General features: G+C 50.4%; 1 long non-coding RNA gene and 1 pseudogene across 1 annotated transcript; both read left to right on the top strand.

Moving 5' to 3' along the window:
- The first annotated feature begins 285 nt into the window (after positions 1–285).
- LOC123458750 lies at positions 286–13,169 on the top strand. Its single transcript, XR_006635770.1, has 4 exons — positions 286–397; positions 2,267–2,394; positions 11,053–11,438; positions 12,389–13,169. It is a non-coding gene; the product is annotated as an uncharacterized LOC123458750 (long non-coding RNA).
- LOC101605445 lies at positions 5,808–6,823 on the top strand (annotated as a pseudogene).
- Positions 13,170–14,394: the final 1,225 nt, after the last annotated feature.

The raw sequence follows: 14,394 nt of genomic DNA, 5'->3' as shown, positions 1-14,394 counted from the left end.
AATGGCACGTTACGGTTGGTAGAAGCGCCTGGAGGCCGGAAGTAGTGTTTTTCTGAGGAGCATTCTGGGAGATGTAGTTCCATCTCCTGCCCGCGGGCCGCTGCGGGATAAATTACTGGAGGCTCCAGAACTGAACACCAGGCGGCGGGAGCGTGTGGACTGCCCGGGCTGAGGCTGGCGCGGGGCGGCAGGGGGAAACTGATGATCCTGCGGACGGCCACCAGCAGGTCACCGGCGATCGCAGCGTCCACACGCCCACCGTCACGCGCTCCCGCCGCTCTCCGCGTGGGGCGTTTGGCCGCCGAGGACTCTGGGAAATGTAGTTGGGGCGCGAGCTGGACCGAGCGCTTCGGTTAGCGGTCGCCGGCCGCCGCACCCAGGAAGCGACCTGTGCACGGTGAGGGCTTCGTGGAGTCCAAGAAAGCCAGGACCGGGGGCGACCAGGGAAACCGGGTGTAAGGACCCGAAGGGCGGGATGGAGCTGGTGATCGGAGCAGGCCCACGAAGGGGGTCCCAAGGGAACTTTCACGAGCTGTCCATCCCAGTCGTCTTCCATCAGAGGAAGGGAAGGGGGGGGGGGGATGCAGCTCGGTCGGCGGCAGGCGTGAGGTCCCGAGACCCGTCCTCAGCGCCACAGACACGCATCGTGTCATCCCAGGAACTAGGCAGGCGGAGGCAGGAGGATCACAAGTTCAGGTTCATCCGACAGGAGTTCGAAGTCACCCCCGGTTACATGGAACCCTGAAGTAAAAACAGAGCAGGAGAGAAGGGGTCATAACCCAAACCCAGAATCCAAGTTGGGGGCTGTCAGCTCGCACCTTTGTTTGTAGTGCAAAACACAGAGTTTGCACCAAACAGGCTCTCAGAGTTTCGTTCTAAGCACAAACAGAAGTAGTCTAACAAATAAATTATTAAGGGTTTGTTGTTGTTTGAGATAGAGTCTGGATATGAAGTCCCAGGCTGGTCACGAACTTGCAGGGATCCTTCTACCTCAGCTTCCCCGAGTGCAGGGATTGTAGACATGAGCCACCGTGCCTGTTTTTAACCTTTTAGCTTTTTGGTTGTTTTTTTTTTTTTTTTTTTGGTTGTTTTGGCAGTAAGAAATGATTTAAATGAACAAATTTAGATGCTAAATGCAACATGCAGACCTTTGATCACAATTTTAACAGTGGACATTTTTAAGAATCAGAGACATGTGACCATTGATGGGTGATATTAAGGAATATCAAAAGCAAGCGGAAGAGATGGTCCAGATGTTAAAGCAAGGCTGGGTTCAGCTCCCCAGTACCCACTTAAACCATATGTATTCAGGCACACGTGCCTGGGGTTTGTTTGCTGTGGCAAGAGGTCCTGGCATGCTCATTCTCTACCCCCCCCATAGATAATAAACAAATTGTTTTAAGACAGGAAAAATATCAGGAAAGCCGGGCACAGTGGCTCACACCTTTAATCCCAGCGTTTGTGAGGCAAAGGTAGGAGGAACACTGAGTTTGAGGCCAGCCTGAGGACTACACAGTTAATTGCAGGTCATCCTGGGCTAGAGTGAGACCCTACCTCGAAAATAAACAGAGAAACAGAGAGAAGAAGAGGAGGAGGAGGTACTAGGGGTGTATCGAAGCTGCTAGAGTGCTTAGCATGCAGGAAGCCCCAGGGGTACACCCCGGTGCCACATAAAACAAACCTAATGTAGGTCGGAGAGATAGCTTAGCAGCTAAGGTGCTTGCCTGTGAAGCCTAAAGACCAAGGTTTGAATCCCCAGTACCCATGTAACAGATGCATAAGGTGGTGCATGCATCTGGAGTTTGTCTACAGTGGCTAGAGGCCCTGGCATGCCCATTCTATCTGCCTCCCCCTCTGCCCCTCTCCAATAAATAAAACTTTAAAAATCCATAAACAAACCTGGTGCCACAGCCTATAATCCTGGCACTCCGCAGATGGAGGCAACAGGATCAGCAGTTTAAGGCCGGGGCTAGGGAGATGGCTCTGTGGTTAAAGGCACTTGCTTGCAAAGCGTGGAGGCCTGGTTTTGCTTCTCTTTTATTCCACATAAAGCCAGACATACGATTCTCCAAGAGTGGCAAATGCACACACACACAAATAAAAATAAATACTGAAGGTCAGCGTCATCAGTTACATAATGAGTTCAAAGCTAGTGTGGGATACATGAGAACTTATTTCAAAAAAAATTTTTTTAAGTAAAGTCCCCCCTGCCCACCCCTGCTTCCTTTGCAGCCCCTGAGGTTCTAATACTCCTCACTGTCTCCAGAACAGGCCGTTTCCTGGGACACATGACACCTCCACAATGGGTACAAGAGCCACCAGCATCACTAGTGTCAGCGACTGGGGAGTCTGTTGAGATGTGCATCTGGAGAGCCCTGCCCTCTTGGAGCCCTGGTAAGAACAGGACCCCCAGAGGTCTTTGTTGCTCTGTCCTGGGTTCAAACACAAGCGGGCACCTCCCAGGCTTGGAGAATCGTATTGGAGTAGATTGTGGTCATTACACTAGCTGGTTACCTTAACTTCGTGCAGCACTCAGAGAGATCCTGCAGCCGTTGGAGGATGCCAGGGTAGACCCTCCTCTTGGCAGTCATCCACAGGTGGTCAGTGTCTCTGATGCCCTGCAGTTACACTGTGCACAGTGTTGAGGTCCTGTTGGTTGTCATTGGTGGCTTTTTAGCCGAGCCACACTCCATGGTGTGGATCAAGGACATTTTCTTTTTTTAATATTTTATTTATTTTCTGGAGAGACAGACAGATAGAGAGAATGGGCGGACCAGGGCCTCCAGCCATTACAAATGAACTCCAAAAGGGATGTCTGTGGATTCCTAAACAGATCAGTTTGACACAAAACCTAACCATCACACGCCACTTTGTGCATCTGGCTTACGTGGATTCTTGGGACTCGAACCTGGGTCCTTGGCTTTGCACGCAAGTGCTTTAACTGCCAAGCCACCTCTCCCACCCAGTCCTGGACATTTTCATCCACAGGAATATCCCTCCTTTGTCTCATGCCACCTGTGTTCAGGATTCGAAGGAAGCCCGTGGTGTACAGGGCCTCTGTAGGGTATGTGGGAGAAGACCTGTTCCAGGGGGAGGGAGAAGGTTGAGAATGGCAAGCCCAGCCCCGCTGAGTGCAGAGGTGAACGCCTGTCCCCACAGAACTCAGGAGCAGGGCAAGAGCACTGCTGAGCGTTTGAGGCCAGCTTGGTTATACTTTGGGATTCTTTTTATTTTATCCTATTTATTTATTTATGCATTTATGGTTGGGGGAGGCAGATAGTATGAGTGCACCAGGGCCTCCAGCCACTGCAAATGAACTCCAGATGCATGCACCACCTTGTGCATCTGACTTATGTGGGTACTGGGGAATCGAACCTGGGTCCTTGGGCTTTGCAGGCAAGTGGCTTAACCGGTAAGCCATCTCTCCAGACCCCATACATTGGGATCTGTCTGCTATGAAGCAAGAACTGTGTTGGCCACCCCAGCTACCTCCCTAACCCCAAACCCCAAACACCAAGGGTTAGCATAGAACGGCAGTTGCCTGATGATCCTACAGGAGCCCCCGGGCTCCTGCTGCGATGCTTAAACTGGCATCTTTTCTCATCAGTGGGCATGTGGGCACCTCCAGGCTCTCAGTGATTGCAGTGCCCTCCACCCCAGCCTTTCTCCACCTTCCCTGCCCACTGATGCAAAGTCATGAGACGAACTAGAGTCAGGTCCTGGCTCCCTGCTGTGCATATGTGCAGCCTGTAGCAAGTCCTTGAGCTTCTCTGAGTCTCCGCTTCCCCATCTGTAAGTATCAAATCCAGTAACAGGTGAAGACTGGGCGTGTAGCTCAGTGCTAGAGCCCTTGATAGCATGAGTAAAGCCCCTAGTTTGCTTCCAATCCCCACACAAAAAAATATTCATAGTTGATTGAAAAAAACTCACTAAAAATTAGTGGATAAAGTTTTGTAAAGTATAGAGTAATAACACATGAAAAGTTTTTTTCTTGAGACCTGGTCTCATGTGGACCAGGTTGGCCTTTAGCCAAGGATGACCATGAATGTTTGATCCTTCTGCCTTCACCTTTAGAGTGCTGGTATTACAGGCAGGCACCACCACACCCAGTTTATGGAGTGCTGGGGCTTAAATTCAGGGCTTCATGCATGCTAGCAGTCTACCTACTGAGTTGAAGTTTTTGTTATTAGTTACTTATTTCTGTTTTATGTGTGTGTGTATAATTTATTCATAAGCAGAGATGAGAACGAACAAGCCAGGACCTCTAGCCACTGCAAACAAACCCCATATGCATGTGCCACTTTGTGCATCTGGCTTTACATGGGTACTGGGGTATTGAACCTGGGTCATTAGGCTTTGCAGGAAAGTGCCTTAACCACTGACCCATCTCTCCTGCCATGTATTTGTCTTTTCTGAGACAGGGTTTCACTGTGTAAAACTAGGCTGGCCTCAAACTACTTCTGACCTCCATGCCTCAGCCTGCCAAGGGCCGGGATGAGAGGCACACACTCAGCTTGTGTTTAGGATTTGTGCCTGTCCCGTGTCCAGCAGCAGAGCACGCCCTTGGCCCAGCCTTCCCCCTCATTCCCAAGACCTGTGCAGTCATCAGGTACCGCCAGCCCCGGCTACAGGTGCCTCAAAGTCCTCATTGCCTCTCGCAGCTGCAGGCCTGCCTCAGAGCTGGAGCCTCCACCTCCCTGCCTGCCCTGAACAGGTGCCCTAGGACTCTGCCCTTGGATGACATTAATGAGGCAGGCTCCCTGGCACATGCTGGCCGCACCATCTACCCGCACGGCCAGCACAGCTCAAGTTATTCCTCCCAAACCTCTTGCACTTCTCCTCGTGACCCCACCTCACTCTCCTGCTTCTTCCTCGTCTCCCCAGAATTCCAAAAATAACTGGAGAATTGTTCTTATTTAGAAATTTCAAATGGGCCTAGATTAGAAAAGAAAATGAAAGTGATTTATAATCTTAAGTATACAATATTTTATAGCCTGCTTAAAAAAAAATAAAGATGGGTGTGGTGCCACACACCCATAATCCCAACTAAGTCAGGATGGGGAGGTTGAGGCTAGTCAGGACTACAAAGCAAGGCCCTGTCTCAAAAATAAATAAATAGGTAGCCGTGCGTGGTGGCGCCTGCCTTTAATCCCAGCACTCAGGAGGCAGAGGTAGGAGGATCACCATGAGTTCGAGGCCACCCTGAGACTACATAGTGAATTCCAGGTCAGCCTGGGCTAGAGCAAGCTCCTACCTCGAAAAACCAAAAAGTAAATAAACAAATAGGGCTGGCGAGATGGTTTTGTGGTTTAAGGTATTTGCCTGCAAAGCCTAATGACCTGGGTTCTGTTCTCTAGTACCCACATAAAGCCAAATAGACAAAGCGACACATGCCTCTGGAGTTCATTTGCAGTAGCTAGATGCCCTGGCATGCCCATCCTCTCTGTCTCTCTTCTATCTCTGTATGCTTGCAGATAAATAGCCGGGAGTGGTGGTGCACGCCTCTAATCCCAGCATTCTGGAGGCAGAGGTAGGAGGATCACCATGAGTTCGAGGCCACCCTGAGACTACATAGTGAATTCCAGGTCAGCCTGGGTTAGAGGGAACCCTACCTGAAGAAACAAAAATAAGAACAAACCTTCGCCGGCCTCTGGAGAGCCCACCGCCCATCGCTGCTCGGGGCTTCCCACGACCTGCTTCCGTCGTGATGGAGCGCGGCGGCCAGCGCGGTGTCCGTCGCGTTGAAGCTCTGTTGGTACTCGTCCCGGGCAGCGCGGGGGTCTGAAGGATGGCTTGGCCGAGGCAGCGGCCACGGCTGCGGGGGCTCCGGCTCTGTAGAGCGGATCCTGCTGGGTGTCCGCCCGTACCCCAGGGGCTTGCCCGGGCCCCGGCGCCGTGAGGGGTCTGGGCGTCTCCGAGCGGACCCATGGATGTGGTTCTCTCCTTCTCGACGCAGGAGCTGGTGTCCCCCGAGGACTCAGCCTCTCTCTCTCCGACCTCGCCATCTCCCCCACCATAGGGCGCTCCTCCTCCTCCTCCCTCGTCTCTCCCTCTGTGCACACCCCCACCCCCCCACCCCAGCCAGACCACTCTCCGTGGCAGTCTGCGGAGACTCCTCTGTGGTGTGCCGTCGTGGACCAGAGCCCAGGACTTGGCAAGGTACGATGGCCTCCTCATCTGGCAACAGTGATGACCTCACGATCCCCAGAGCTGCTATAAATAAGATGACCAGAGACTCTTCCCAACGCCCAGGTGGCTAAAGATGCCCGAGAGCTGGTGGTGAACTGCTGCATGGAATTCATCCACCTGATATCGTCCAAAGCCAATGAAATTTGCAACAAATCAGAAAAGAAGACCATCTCACCAGAGCACGTCCTACAAGGAAACCAAGAGCCCTGGCAGTGAAATGTTTTTGGGGCATCAGGGATCCTGCCAACAACTCACTAGAAGCAGGAGAAAGTTTGGGCTGTGGTTCTTACGTCAGTGAAGTTAAAGAAGTTTTACAAGAATGCAAGACGGTAGCATTGAAAAGAAGAAAGACCAGTTCTCTTTTGGAAAACCTTGGCATTCCTGAAGAGGAGTTACTAAGACGGCAACAGGAATTATTTGCAAAAGCTAGACAGCAGCAAGCAGAATTGGCCCAACAGGGATGGCTTCAGATGCAACAAGCCGCCCAACAAGCCCAGCAGGCTGCAGCCTCAGCCAGTGCATCCAATCAGGCAGGATCTTCACAGGATAAAGAAGATGATGATCATATCTGAAGTTCACAAGCTTAGTTTCTGTTTCCTCTATAAATGTTTTTCCTTGCACACACACACACACAAAACCAGTGAAATGCTTATCTGTAATTTTGTATGCATCTTGGTGGGCTTGCCATTGGTATTCTAGGAATATTTGCTGTTAAGTTTCAACTATGTGTGCTATACATGTAAAACCGTCTCTTTGAACTATTGAAAATGTAAGGTTAGTATAATACTAAAAAAAGAAACAAAAATAAGTAAATAAAAATAAAATTTAAAAAGTGAGACAAAGCCAGGCGTGGTTGCGCACGCCTTTAATCCCAGCACTTGGGAGGCAGAGGTAGGAGGATCGCCGTGAGTTCGAGGCCACCCTGAGACTACATAGTGAATTCTAGGTCAGCCTGGACCAGAGTGAGACCCTACCTCAAGAAACAAACAACAAAAAAAAAAAAGCAAACAAAAAAAAAAGTGAGGCAAACAGCTGAAGGGAGGAAGGGTTTTAATTGCTCATGGCTTCAGAGCGATTTCAGTTTGGCATTCTGGGGAAGGCATCAGAGTTCTTGGAGGCTTCTCGCCTGGCGGTGGGCCAGGGAGAGAGCAGGCTGGAACCGGACGCAGGTTTAACCTTCAAGGACCTGACAGTAGTGACACACTGCCGCCAGCCAGGATCAGCTCACAAAGGCTCCACAGATCTCAGAATTGTGAGTGTCCCAGCTACGAGCCTGCGGGCGGTGTTTCAGGTGTAGACTGCAGCCGTGGGAAGGTCGTCTTCCCGTGGGCATGCGGTCAAGCGGAAGACAAGCACTGCTGGCATGTGGGAGCGTCACGTTCACATTCCTGACTGCAATGCCCCATCCGGAGCCTGCAGGGAAAATTCCAGGCCTGCCATGGCCTTGACTCCCAGCTACACTCATTTCGCCAGGTTTGAAGTCAAGAGACACTATAAAAAGACTATAGCCAATACTTTGGCATGCCTTAATCCCAGCACTCCGGAAGCAGAGGTAGCAGGATCACTTTGAGTTTGAAGCCTGTCTGGGACTACAGACTGAGTTCCAGGTCAGCCTGGGCTAGAGGAAGACTCTACCTCAAAAAAAAAAAAAAAAAGCCGGGCGTGGTGGCGCACGCCTTTAATCCCAGCACTAGGGAGGCAGAGGTAGGAGGATCGCCATGAGTTCAAGGCCACCCTGAGACTACATAGTGAATTCCAGGTCAGCCTGAGCCAGAGTGAAACCCTACCTCGAAAAAAAAAACAGAAAAACACCAAGGTTGCAGAAGGTCTGATGATGCACACCAATAATAACAGTTCTTGGGAGGATGAAACTGGAGGATCACAAGTTTAAGGTCAACTTGTACTACATAGTGGGGCCTTATTTCAAGAGACCTTGGAAAGTTGGGTTCAGGAACATTTCCAGGACCTTATGGCAAAGGCCATTCCTCCCTGTGGGGCAGGAAAGGTGGGAGCTGGAGGGACTCAAAGAACATGACCAGAAATGTCCAGTGAGCAGTGTTCCCCAGGAATTCTGCTCCCTGAATGCAGCTCCCCCCACCATGCGGATTTGTGGGTTTGGAACTAATCTGGAAGCAGACTAGACGAGGCTCACCGCCAAGCCCTGGGACTCACACATCAGCCACCTGGCCTCCACCTTGGGCCAGTTTTCTGTCACTTCTCTGATCTTTTTAAACAATACAGTACATTTTTCCAGTTATCAACAAAAGTAATGCACAAAATGTAAAATTCATAATAAACTGAAAAGAATTGAGTTACACACTTTGGAAAGAATCATGGATAACATTTGAGTATCTTTGGAACACTTTACATGTATGTGTGTGTAAATATATATATTCATTTCCCCATTAATCAGCTTTCTCTAAAAGAGGGAGTTGGGAACTATCTTCAGGCCACCAACCCCACGCAGCCCTGATGTCATCTGGATTTCAGAATGACGATCTAGAGAGCAGCTCCTGGCCTGCGGTACCCTGCTCCTCCAGGTAATGCCGCTCTTGGCCACTAGAGGGAGATGCTCGTCTATGAACGTCTACTGCATGGTCCCGCTGGAAACGCCCCTAGCGCCTGCCCTGCATGTCCTGGGGTGCAGTAACTATTAACTATCAAGGTCACTCTGACCCACACTCAGCTCTGTTGGTCATGCCACTCCCTGCACCTACACCTATGAGGGACCTTGGTTCTCGAGGAAAAGAGGATGGGGCTGAGAAATAGCTTGGCTGGCAGACTATACTTGCCTAGCACGCTCAGAAGCCTGGGTCACAGCGTCACATACCCCAAGTGTGGCGGTGCACAGCTGCAGTCCCAGCGCTGGGAAGGTGACGGCAGGAGGGTCACCCTCAGCTGCATGGCAAGTTAGAGGCCAGCCTGGGCTACATAAGACCCCACGGAGAGAAGGAAAAAGAGTGAGGGAGAGAGAGAAGAGAAATGAGAGACGAAAAAATGAAAGCAAGGCCTCCTGCCTGTCATTGGCCAGGCAGGTCACCTGGAGACACAGGCACCAGGAGCATCTCACAAGAAATACCCCAGATTGTGCTGAGGGAGGAAGGTGAGGCTAAGTGTAGCCCCACAGGAAAAGGAAACCCCGAGAGCCACAGAGCCTTGATTCTGCTCTTCTGAGCACTTAGGGAGGCTGCAAGCGGACCCCGCAGATCACCTGTGCAGGACGGTATCATCTGGAGAGCTCCATCCCAAAGGTGCCCGTGCTCCTCACATCCAGCACCTTTCTGGTGGTGTGTGTGTGTTTATGCACACACGCTGAAGGGTAGCGTGTCATTCCTCAGGGACGCTGTCCACTTCTGTGTAAGACGGTCTCTCTCTGGCCTGGAGATCACCAGTGAGCCAGGTCTGGCTGGCCAGTGAGCTTCAGGGACCCGCCTCTCCCAGCTCCCCAGTGTCGGGGTTACAAGTACACTCCACAGCAGCTGGCCTCTGCTTTTCACTTGGGTGCTGTGAATCCAAACTCAGGTCCTCGTGCAGCACAGGCACGTGACCAGCCAAGCCATCTCCCCAACCCTGTTGTTTTCTTCTCCTAAGTACACCCACTTTTTTTCAAGACAGGGTCTATCTATGTAGCCCAGGCTGGACTTGAACTTTTTTTTTTTTTTGAGGCAAGCCCAACAGACTGCCTTTTTATGAGAGAGAGAGAGAGAGAATTGGTGCATCAGGACCTCCAGCCACTACAACCAAACTCCAGACATGTGCACCCCTGTACGCGCATGTGTGACCTTGTGAGCTTGTGTCGCTGTGCATCTGGCTTACATGGATCCTGGAGAGTCAAACATGAGTCCTTCAGCTTCTCAGGCAGACACCTTAACCCCTAAGCCATCTCGCCAGCCCTGGACCTGAACTCTTGATCCTCCCTCCTGAGGCTTCTGAAAGGGCTGGGGTTCGGATCACAGGAGTGCACCATCACACCTGGCTCTTTCTTTTATCTTCCACCACAAGTCCAAGGGCCAACAGTACCACTTTCTAAGTTTGTCTCCATCATGTTTTCTTCCGGTGTGAACATTTCAGGTCACAGATGTCCTGGGCACCCCTCTTTGGTCTCCCTGTCTCCTGAGATGAGATGGGAGCCCCCCTCCCCCCGAGCTTCGTCATCTGTGACGAGCTTCCACCCTCTCTCCAGCCAGAGCCTTCAGCTGATGAATAAGACTTGATTTGTCCTCAAACCATTGCCACCCCCAACTTCAAAGAATTCAAAGGGTTTCGCTCCAAGTGGCTCATGTGAGGCTGGGAAAGGTGGTGCTTTCTCAGAGTGCTCCGCTCGTCAGCGATGTGCGCTTACTCTCAGGATGTTCCACAGGCGGACGCGTTCTGACGTGGGCTCAGGTTCATTCTGCGGTGTCTTCGCCCTGCGATTTTCTCCTCTATTGCCGCTCGCCTCCATCCGAGGATCTTCCTCCCTGGGCCTATTCATCTGTTCATTGGGATTCTCTGCACTGTGAATTATGGGATGAATGGAAATTTTCCCTTATTCATACTATTCAAAGATTCCCTCTGCTGTATGGATTTTTTGATTTTCAGCCAAAAAAAATTCCTGTCCAAATGTCTGGCTCCAGGCATCATGCCAAAGGTGTGAGGCTTGGGCTTAGAGCCAGCATCTCCACAAAGCAGTACTTTTTTTATTTTATTTTATTTTTTTAGATTATGTAGCCCAGGCTGCCTTCAAACTTGCTACGTACCCCTGGCTGGCCTGGAATTTGAAATTCTCCTGAGTGCTGGCATTTCAGGTGTCATCATCATAGCTGGCCACAGTTGCTTTTTTGGGTTTTTTTAATCATAAATTCCTTATTGCTTTCTTCCTAGGAGGCCCTTTGGTTCCACTTTGGCTGAAAGGCTGAGCATCTGGCTGACAGCATGTGTTCGTTCCTGACTTCATGCTGTGATGACACAGTAGAAAGCGAGTGCCACAAATCTCGCGTCAGAGCCCCAGGTGTCAGGGGCTGGGCTTGGACACTCTCGCCCCTGCCTCTTTGCGCTGACAGCAGCAGCAAAAGGAGAAGTCGTCTTGGGGAGGGTCTGCAGTTCAACCAAGGATACAGCATGCAGCCCACCACCACTAAGAAATCTGCCCATCATATCAACATTGAGGAGATGGCTCAGTTGTTAAATGACCTTGCTTACACAGCCTGCCTGCCTGCCTGCCTGGGTTTGATTCCCCAGTACGCACATGAAGCCAGATGCACAAAACGGTATGTGTGTCTAAAATTCCTTTGCAGTGGCAGGAAGCCCTGGCGTGCCCATACTTACTCTCTCTAGCAAGCAAATAAATAGAAGTCTCTTTAAAATGAATTCTGCCCATCCTTTTATGCCCATCTGCCATGCTGAAGGTGTATGGAACCCAGGGTCTAGCATATGCTAGTCATGTGTCTATTGCTGAGCCACACCCATAGCGTCACACTGGAGCGTTCTAAGCAAGCACTCTATTGCTGAGCCACACCTCAGCCCCTCATTCACAGGTTCTTGGCCAGCAGTCTACCACTAAACTACATCCTTATCCTTTGGTCTTTTGAGACAGAGTCTCACTATAGCCAAAGCTGGCATCAGAGTTATCATCCTCTTGCCTCAGCTTCTCACCATACCAGGCCTCTTCCCATCTTTCCAGCCTGCCCAACACCTACCACCTCTTCTGGAATCCTTCCAGGGGACACTGAGCCTGCAATTTGACTCCACCACATGTCTGAGATTCAGTGTCTACTAATGCTCCAGGGCCTGGAGAAATGGCTCAGTGGTAAAACATTTGCTTGTAAAGCCTGCTGGCTGAGGTTCAAATCCCGAGTACCCACATAAAGCCAGATGCATCAAGTGGTACATGCATCTGGAGAACATTTGCAACACAGTGGCATGAAGCTCTGATGCTCCCATTCTCTCTCCCCTTCCGTCTCTTTTCTCCCCTTTCACAAATACAAAAAGTAAAAAAAAATACTAAAAGCAAATAAGTGGTAGCTGGTCATGGTGGCACATGTCTTTAATCTCAGCCCTTAGGAAGCAGAGGTAGGAGGATCACTGTGAGTTCAATGCCACCCTGAGATGACATAGTGAATGAATTCCAGGTCAGCCTGGACTAAAGTGAGACCCTACCTTGAAAACCCAAAATGGAAAAAAAAAATGCTTCTTATGACATTTGTGCTCTTCTCCCCAGAATGAAAGGTCCTGGAAGAAAAACCACATATGTCTTGGTCCTCCATTGCCCGGAGCACCTCTGAGCTGCCAGACCCCAAGAAGCGCCACGTGGCTTGGCGGCTCTGCTGCTCTGAACACTGTGCTTGTTTGTTCCTAGTCCTTTGACTGAAGATGAGACCTGCCTCCTTGGATGGTTATTGGTCATTCTCTTCAAGGACACACCGAGAGGAAGGTCATCTCCTACTTCTTACTGCCCCTTCCTCCCTGTCTCCCACGGCCAGGGAGACCAGCCAACCACACTGGCCTTGAAGACCCCACCAGGTGGGGGGAGGCCCGCATTGCCTCCCTTTTGCTAAGGAGATGTATGTCACTAGTTGCTTTGCATGGAGATGCGAAAGGGTCCTTGGGGGAGGAACAGGTGGGAACTAACCAAGAGTCAGTACTGCTGTGGTCTGTTCTGAGCATCCGGGTTGTGGAAAGCTGGCTTAGGGACCATCTTCATGTTTTCGTGGCTCTGAATGATAAGATTGTGTTTGGGGCCTGGCTCTGTTTGCACAGTCCCTACCCTGGCACCAGGCACTCGCAGGGTATCTGCTGATGGAGTAATGGCTGCACAGTTCCTTGGTGGCCACTCCAAAGAGGGCATGTAAAGACATCCCCTTGAAAGTCATGCCCACTTAAGAGTCAGATCTGACACTTGGGCATAAGAATTAGGAGACTCAGGAGTTCAAAGTCATCCTTGGCTGTGAAATGAGTTGGAGGCCAGCCTAGGCTACATACAACCTTGGAGATCCTGTCTCCAAAAAAAAAAAAAAAAAAAATGCCTTCTGTCATAGTTCCCTTCACCTTACTTCCCAAAATGAGGTTACCAGTCAAGTTCAAGTTCAGCCAGTCTAGCCTCAGGCCAGTAGCTGCTGCTTACTGGGCCCCTTACTGTCTCCAAGTGTGTGACAGACTAACTGTAAGTAGCTTCCATTGAGCGCTCGCAATTTCAAGTGATTTGCTTGTAGTTCATTTAATCTTCCCAACAACTGTTTGGAAAAGGTCTGTTTCTCTCCTCACGGGTGAAGTGGAGGAATAGCTATAGAGAAGTTCAAGCACTTGCCCTGAGCCATGAGCCAGGACTCAAGCCCATGTCTGCTTTGTATCTATACTGCCAAACCCCCAGGATTTCCATTGTAGGATTTTTAACTCCATTTGCTAGAATAAGCAGCCTATTTTCTGGTTTATTTGGCCTTCCGAAAATGGCCTTTCCACAATCTCTTCTTCAGCCTGGCTAGACCGCAAGAAGGTTTCCAGGAGGCCCGCTTAACCTGTTCTAGAACTGTCCACCTCCACCCAGCGTCTCTGCCTTGGGATTAATCGCGCGGGCTCTTAGATCAGTACAGACTGTTCCCAGCCTGCCAGTTGGGTATTATTATTTCTGCTGTGCCATGCCTGGAGTCTCCCATGCATTACTCAGAATGACTGCAGATGGCTGCGATGGGGTCTTTGTTCTCTGCCAGCCATGCTCCTCCTCTCTGTGTGGCAGCGTCCAGGGCTCTGGTACTCATGATCCTGGTGCCTCTTCCTCTTCAGTATGGCCCTTCTTTTCGGGAATCCAGCCTCAGCTTGTGCTGTCTGGGCGCTGAGAGCCCTCTCTGTGGTCCTCAAGTACATTCCACTTCTGTCCTACCTCCAAGCTCTGCTACCCAGACAGCAGTGTTGTACACAAGACCCTGCATTCAGTGCCCTGGGCCAAAAACCCAACGTATTTGGTGTGTTTGCACTCATAGTTGGCTCAAAAAAATAAAGGAAAGCCACTTGGGCCAGTCTCAGATTCTCCCTTTTGAAATCTGAACCAAAAAATCAGTTTGATGCTATTTGACAAGATGTTATAAGTGAGGGCAAACAGCTGAGCTGGGCCTATGTATTGACCAGAACTATATTGAATAAGGAAATTAACGTAGAAAAACTTGCCTTTGAAGTATAACTTGTTTTCATTACGTTGTGTGGAGGAGAAAATGAGCCTGCTCTGGGCAAGAG

This window comes from Jaculus jaculus, chromosome 2 (genome assembly GCF_020740685.1).
Source record: "Jaculus jaculus isolate mJacJac1 chromosome 2, mJacJac1.mat.Y.cur, whole genome shotgun sequence".
Classification (NCBI taxonomy): domain Eukaryota; kingdom Metazoa; phylum Chordata; class Mammalia; order Rodentia; family Dipodidae; genus Jaculus; species Jaculus jaculus.
This window is presented reverse-complemented; position numbering and strand designations above follow the sequence as displayed.